We start from the raw sequence: 6,073 nt of genomic DNA, 5'->3' as shown, positions 1-6,073 counted from the left end.
TTCCTTCCTTCCTTCCTTCCTTCCTTCCTTCCTTCCTTCCTTCCTTCCTTCTTTCCTTTCTTTCTTCCTTCCTTCCTCTTTCTTTCTTTCTTTTTTAAAAATATACTTATTTATTTTATATATGTGAGTACACTGTCACTGTCTTCAGACACACCAGAAGAGGGCATCAGATTCCATTACAGACGGTTGTGAGACACCATGTGGTTGCTGGGAATTGAACTCAGGACCTCTGGAAGAACAATTAGTGTTCTTAACCACTGACTCAACTTTCCAGCCTGTGCTTTGCTTTCTATGTGCTGTTCTTTGTTCATCCTGTGGGATCACTCTGCCTTCTTTTTCCTTCCTTGAAACCACACAACTTTCAATGCCCAATTCAAGTCACTGATCCAGTGAGCTTCCTCTGACAAGATTAAATAAACTCAATCACTCTATCCTCTTCAATTACTCTGCTTCCTCTTCTTTCTCCCTCTCCTCCTTCTCTTTCTCCTCCTCCTCCTCATGTTCTTTTCTTTGGTGTGTGATTTGCTACAGTGAAGCTACTCTCTTATTCTTTGTCTATTTGCCGCCTCTACTGAATTCATGTTGTTTTTTGTCCTTGGGTCATTCTCAGTGCATGCTGTAGAAAACAGAGTCCCAGTGAGAGACAATGTTTGACTGCCAGGAATGTTATATTCTTACATCTCTATCAGAATTATTTCTCAAAATTCTTAAGCAATTTCTTGATGTTTAGTAGCAGGTTTTGTGTCTATATCACATAGTAAGCAAAATTTATACTAAAAATTATATATTTAAATATGTCAATCTAAAGAACCACTTTTTCATTCATCCTATCATTAAACAATGAAGTATTACATCTCTCTAGTCTGCTGCTTAGGACTGAAGAAGAGAAATATTTGGCAGCTATCTATGAAGACCTTAAGAAGTGGGCGTTGGAGTCACTGGTGACTTCATTTGAGGCATATGTTTACTTCTTATGTGAATTAAAATAACAAAGCAAGAAGAGAGAATGCTACATTCATTGATATTCTTATATTGTGATTTTTGAGTTGTTCTGAAGTATGGAAATGACTATTCCTCTAATGGAAAATTTAATCTATTTGATGACATAGGACTTGCCAATGGCTGTATTATTAAGTTTTCCTTATGAAGTCAGAGGATTAAAATAATACTACATTCTTCCACCTCATGAAGCTATAGTTTAGGAGGATAAAATGTCATGACTTAATATACAGTAAACTAGACTGAACAAGATTCACCTGTAGAAAGGATTTACGAGAAATCTTATTTTCATTCATGATAAAATTATTTCTAGTATAATATATATGATATAAAAATTATACATACATTTTTCCTTATGCGTTATTTCCTCTTTTTTGGCAAATAAGCCCAAGGATAAAATGATTCTCTGGTTTTCTTCTACACATAAGGTATGGCTTTTAGTGTGTAGTAAAAAAAGATTGCTGAAGAAAATGATAATGTTTTGTTATAATGAGATGATACCATAGCCATCTAAATTATGAAATACGTTATGATTATCATTAAAATACCTCCATTTGCAGTGTTAATCAATGACATATTATAAAGCATAGTATACAAAGATTTCATGGATATTTTTATTGTAACATTGTTCTTGAAAACTTATGCTATTTCAAAACATGCTTTTATCTTCCAACTTGTGATCTATGAAGGTATGAGGTAAGGTGAATGCATCAGACAGAGTAACAAATCATAGATTCTCACTGCCCTGTAGATGGCACTTCATTTAGACATGAGACCAATACCTTCTCCTTCTAATACCTCTACCTGACTATGAATTTTCCAATTTTCTTTCATTTTTAGACAAATCCAAAGCTTACAGTTAAATATTTTTACTTTGTATAAGAATGTTTAAAAAACTTGAATGTTGATTTAATACCAGGTCACATTAAAGAAGCTACATTTATGAAATTATGTAATCTCATTCAAAATGTCATTTCTGAATAATTGGATCAAGTATATATGATTATAGGGAGAGCACATGGGATAGTTAAGCAGTAAAAAGTCAATTGTGGGCTCTCTGCTCCTCTCTATTCCAAAGACAGATACATCATCTTGTACAGTGCCAGCCTAGACCCTTAGACATGATGGTGAAGGTTGGAGTGAATGGATTTGGGTACTGGGGACCTGATTACCAGGGCTGCCTGGTCATCTGGGAAAGTGGAGACTGTTGCCATCAGTGACCCCTTCAATGACCTCAACTACGTTGTCTACATGTTCCAGTATGATTCTATCCATGGCAAGTTCAATGGCACAGTCAAGGCTGAGAATGGGAAGCCTGTCATCAACAGTAAGGCCATCAACCATCTTCCAGGAGCAAAATCCCACTAACAACAAATGCCTGGTGCTGAGTATGTTGTGGAGTATACTGGCATCTTCACCACCATGGCAAAGGCAGAGGCCCACTTGAATGGTGGGACTAAAAGGGTTATTATCTCTGACCTCCAATGTTCCATGCTTGTGATGGGTGTGAACCACGAGATGTATGACAACTCACTCAAGATTGTCAACAATGTTGCCTGTACCACCAACTGCTTAGCGCATCTGGCTAAGGTCATCCGTGACAATTTTGGGATCATAGAAAGACTCATGACCACAGCCCATGCCATCACTGCCACTCAGAAGACTGTGGATGGCCCCTCTGGAAAGCTGTAGCATCATGGCCATGAGGCTGTCCAGAACATCATTTCTGTATCCACTGGTGCTGCTAAGGCTGTGGGCAAGTTCATCCCAGAGCTGAATGGGAAGCTCACTGGCATGCCTTCCATGTTCCTACCCACAATGTATCTGTCATGGAATGGATATGCCAACTGTAGAAAGCTGCCAAGTATGATGACATCAAGAAGGTAGTAAAACAGGCATCATCTTGGGTACCTGAGAGCCCACTAAAGAGCATCGTGGGCTATACTGAGGGCCAGATTGTCTTCTGTGACTTTAACAGTGACTCCCATTCTTCTACAATGCTGAGGCAGGCATTGTTTTCAATGACAGCTTTGTAAAGCTCATTTCCTTGTATGACAATGAATATAGCTACAGCAACAGAGTGGTGGGCCTCATGGCCTACATGTCCTACAAGGACTAAGAAGCCCTGGAGTATGCATCCCAACAAGGACATAAGAGTAAGGGAGAGGGCATCAGCTGCTGAGGAGTCTCTGTCCCAGTGCTGAACATATCTCCCTTACAGTTTCCATCCCAGACGCCCACAACAATTGGAGGAGCCCAGGGAGTCCTACTGTCCTGGATACCATCAATAAAGTTTGCTACATCTCCCCAAAAAATCACCAGTTGGAAATTCCAGATTGATATTTAAAAGCAACATCAAGTTCATTGACTTCTGGGTCATAATACAAACTGGAACTTTTGTCTTTATTATAACTTTTAAAATAAGCAAAATATTTATCAGATAAGATGATATAGACTCACTTTCCATGCTTTTCAGTTAATATAACTAAATACTTTAGAAATTATCGACATACACTGATTGGAGGAGTAACCACTGGAAAGAAGGGGTGGTGGGGGTGCTGATCAGTGATCTAAGGCTCCAAGATAGACTGATGTGATGAAGTCACTGGGATTTCTTTTTATTTACTCTGTATGCTGTCAGTAACTCAAAGTGGTTTGTAAACTGACATTCAAGGATGGGTTTTAAAGACCATTTTCAAGCGAAGTATAGCTGGGTCACATGGTAGAGATCTTCAGCATGTGCCCAAAGGAACAGACCCTACACCACAGATACTTACTGAACTGTGGTCATTCCAGCTCCATTCACAGTAGCTAGAAAACTGAAATAAGCTACATGTCCTTCCAGTGATGAATGGATACTGAAAATGTAGTACATAAATGCAGTGAAATTCTGTTCTGAAAAGAAAAGCAAAATATAAAACTTTCAGGTAAACGAGTGGACCTAGAAAGTGTTTTACCTGAGTGAGATGACCCGGACCCATAAAGACAAAGACAATGTTCTCACCCTAGCTCTAACCATTTAAATGTGAGCACAAAACCCAGAATAAGCACAGAACCAGCAAAGTACAAAGGGACCACGGCAGGGAGAAAGGTAACTCTAGAGAGGGAGACAATAGGACACAGGTTCTATGAAGGGCAAAATGAAAAAATGGGGAGGCAAGTGGAAAGGGAGGGCAAAAACGAGGGATAGGAGAGAGGGAGGGGTATAAATGACACTAAGGATTTTTCCAAAAAGCTCCAGGGAAACATTATTTTATAAACTTACTTAAAATAAACATACACATAAATTCAATAAAGTTAATTAGTTGATAATGCTTCCCAAAGAACCATTCCTAACTTTTGAGTTGTTGCTTAGGGAAATTCAAGAGATTCCCAAAGCAATACAGGCTATTGCCATCACCCTGCGTTGCCATCCAGAATTTGAAGGTAAGATCCTGTTGTTGTTGATACCACACACTTAGAACTTAGAGGAATTGAGCTGGACTGACCTTGAAGCCTCCTCTCTGCAGACTAGACCTCCTAGTGTCTGAGGATACTATGCAAATTGCCAAAGTTGAAAAGCAATTAGTAGTTCTACTCTGCTGTAAGGCTCACAAACCACAGCAGTGAACAGCCTGGAAAGTTCTACCTCCGAAGGTGAATTAGTGGCATTTACATCTTGGATTTGAGGTGCCTCAATAAGATCCCACCTAGTACGATTCATATACTCCTAGAGATTCATGTAAACCTAGCCAACTACCTGTGGCTCATGAGGTCATGAACCCCAGAGGAGAACTCCCCTGATTGGCTTTGCCAAAATGTGTGGGTAGATGCTATACATTGTTTCTGTGGTATTTGACCAGAATAGAGTAATTATGGCTTAAGGTTCTGTTTGTTCTTTTCCTGTTTTTTAGGCCCATTGTTTTTGTCATTTGTCTGGATCTTGCTCAGATTTTTGTGAAGAAACAATTTAAAAATGATGGAACTCACTACCAAGCCAATATTAATTTCAGATTCATTGACTGACATTCCTTCTTTACAATTTAGTACTTTAGTTTGTTTCCTACTACAGTCCAAGGACTTTTAGTTGTGCTTAGTAGAAAAAAAATACAGAAAAGCATATGTACTTCATCTTTCATTAGGGCATATTCATGTATGTAATTTAAAATGTGCCATTTCATCATCTAAAAGATTATAAGCAAAACATAATTTTTATTAAAAAAAAGTCTTCCTGTAATGGTGGAGGTTGAATTATAAATGGCCATCTCTTGTCACCAAATGAAGCTTCTAGTACTGGGATTGTGTTATAACCAATTGAGTAGTTAGTCAAAGTGGTCCCATGGAAATTCCCAAACAACCTAGGTTGTTGCCAAGACAGTAGGTTACTCTCCAAAAACTGACAGCAAGGCCTCATTGCTGAAAACAGCACCCACATAACTCATGGTTGTGTTGAACATGGAGAGGTAGAACTGGTGCCTACATAGAATCTTAACTTCAATGTTCTTGTATCTTTGGTATCAGAAGGTGGTCTGTAGGCTACAAAAGGAGAAACATATACAACCACCGAGCCACAAAACCTTTGATCTACAATGGTGTCCTGCCTGCAAGACATGCTAGGACAAAGGTGGCACAAAGCTTGTGAGAGTAACTAGCCACTAACTGATTTAGCTTAAGGTCCACTCCATGAGACGTAACCCATACCTAGCACTTCTTGAGTGGGCGAGAACCTAAGAATAGATAGCTCAGAGACCTAGGGTAAAACCAAACGTTTCTGGTCTTAAAACTGGAGCCATAAAATAACTCCTAGTGATATTCTTTTATACTCATAGATCAGTGCCCATATTCAGCTATTATCAGAGAAGCGTTGTCCTGCAGCAGATGGGAATAAATACAGAGACTGGCAGGCAGACATTATGCAGAGAGAGAGATGGAGATGGAGAGAGAGAGAGAGAGAGAGAGAGAGAGAGAGAGAGAGAGAGAGAGGGAGGGAGAGAGATAGAGATAGATAGATCTTGGATGACTCAACTCAAAATGGGATGCCTCCATAAAATCCCTCTTTTAGGGAACCCTATAGAAGAGGAGGTGGACAGATTTT

At 39.1% G+C, this 6,073-nt stretch overlaps 1 pseudogene; it reads left to right on the top strand.

Annotated features, from left to right (window-relative positions):
* Window positions 1-2,123: 2,123 nt before the first annotated feature.
* LOC114634608 lies at window positions 2,124-3,118 on the top strand (annotated as a pseudogene).
* Window positions 3,119-6,073: the final 2,955 nt, after the last annotated feature.

The sequence above is a fragment of the Grammomys surdaster genome, unplaced genomic scaffold (assembly GCF_004785775.1).
Source record: "Grammomys surdaster isolate TR1022 unplaced genomic scaffold, NIH_TR_1.0 1036, whole genome shotgun sequence".
NCBI lineage: Eukaryota > Metazoa > Chordata > Mammalia > Rodentia > Muridae > Grammomys > Grammomys surdaster.
This window is presented reverse-complemented; position numbering and strand designations above follow the sequence as displayed.